This window comes from Chrysochloris asiatica, unplaced genomic scaffold (assembly GCF_000296735.1).
Source record: "Chrysochloris asiatica unplaced genomic scaffold, ChrAsi1.0 scaffold00167, whole genome shotgun sequence".
NCBI lineage: Eukaryota > Metazoa > Chordata > Mammalia > Afrosoricida > Chrysochloridae > Chrysochloris > Chrysochloris asiatica.
The window spans coordinates 651,699-653,548 of record NW_006408685.1 but is presented as its reverse complement, the minus strand read 5'-3'; the positions used below and the strand labels follow the sequence as shown (position 1 = coordinate 653,548).

Below are 1,850 nucleotides of genomic sequence, written 5' to 3'. Positions count from 1 at the left end.
GTTGATGATGCATGGAGGGGTTTGGAACCATGGCAGTGAAATGACATACGATGAATGTCAAATTAAAGTTCTCCCATGTAAACTATCATATAATTCACAATAAAACATTTAAAAATAAATTAATAATTTTTTGGGAATCCCACCTCTACCAATGCAAGAATTTTAAAAGAAAAAAGAAATCAAGACACAAAAAAAAATAAAGCAAAAATAGAATATCTGAGTATTTTCTCATAAACTATTAAACAACAAGTTCTATTATTTCCTTTCATGTAGTTTTTTAGTTTGTTTCTTCCATTTAGTTTGTTTCTTCCATTTTAAATCATTTTGCTCTGGTTCTCTTTCAGAGAACTTTTGGCCCAAAAATAAATGTAACTTTATTTTGTTATACTGTTTTCTCTTTCTTCTGTCACAGAGAATTAATGCTAATAAAAAAGTATTTTCTAAAACCAACTAACCAACCAACAACCAACATCATACAAAACATGACCATTTGCAAATTTTATATTTGTAATTTTGTACTTACTGTGGACTTTTCACTGATACTCCAAATTAGAGTTCACCCTTAAAGTAAAATATTTATGAATTAAGTGTACTTTGGATGTCACATTCATCTACATGCAGAGATTGCCTGCTCAGTATAATAGTGAATAAATTATACAAAGCGAAGAATTGATTTTCACAACATTCAAATGATGCCATGCTATTATAGAGATATTTTATTAAGAATATTTTTTTCTAACAAGATAATAAAGAAAATTACACATAAAGGGAAAAGAAAGAATGGTGACTTGATATCTGGAGCAGTACATCCTTCTCTGAAGTCTCAACACATTATATAATCTTAGATGTTTTGGTCTAGTTGTATGAAGAGTTTACATCTTAGAAGAAATAAATCAGACATGTTTGCTTCAGTGTTCATCATAATGGAAAATTATTAATCTCCCAATTTTAACTGTTGAAATATATGGGCCGAATTAAGTTCCAAAAGAAAGCAATTGTCCTTATAATAGCATGGAAGGAAATATAACTCTATAAACAGGTAAAAATGCAAATTAGTTCGGGTGACCATAAATGGTCTTTACCAGTAGACAGGTAAGACTGAATACTCCGATTTTTCAGGGACATTAGAAGTCATGAAACTGTTCTGTTTCTTCTTCTGAAGTTCCAGTTCAATAGCCTTTTGTACAGCAGCATCGACTAGCAGATGAAAACTGCTGAAGTCTTTGTACTCCTCTGGTGATACATGCTCAGGAGAAGAGGTAAACAGAAATTCTTCAGTGGAAATTTTGAATTTTTTCTTTGTCTGGGCCTGTATTTTCTGGCCTAGAGCCAACTCTAGATCCAAAATACACTCCCCTGAGTCTGGGCTTTTTGTCAAGGGGTTTAGGGACAGGCATTATGCCCTGTCTGTATCTGTGGACCCTGACTTATGTACATAAATGACTTAGTGGCATGCATATCAATTATATCTGTGGCTTTGCTTTTGGGCTTGTTTACGGTGATCTGGTTGAAGTTGATTAAATCCTGTTGAAGCATTTCTGGGAGAACTCTTCTTTGGGCATTGATGAACCAATTAGAGATCTGTTGTTGTTGTTGTTGTCAGGTGCCATCGAGTCTGAACCGACTCATAGCGACCCCATGCACAGCAAAACGAAACAATGTCCGATCCTGGGCCAACCTCACTACCGCCAACACACTTGACGCCATCAATGATGTTACCTGGCTGATCCATCTCGTTGGGGGTCTTCCTCTTTTTCTCTGACCCTCCACCTTACCCAGAATGACATTCTTCTCCAGCGACTGTTCTCTCCGGACAATATGTCCAAAGTATGAGAGACGAAGCCTAGCCA

The 1,850-nt window shown here is 35.4% G+C and overlaps 1 pseudogene; it reads right to left on the bottom strand.

Moving 5' to 3' along the window:
* Positions 1-1,078: 1,078 nt before the first annotated feature.
* LOC102827197 lies at positions 1,079-1,536 on the bottom strand (annotated as a pseudogene).
* Between the last annotated feature and the right edge of the window lie 314 nt (positions 1,537-1,850).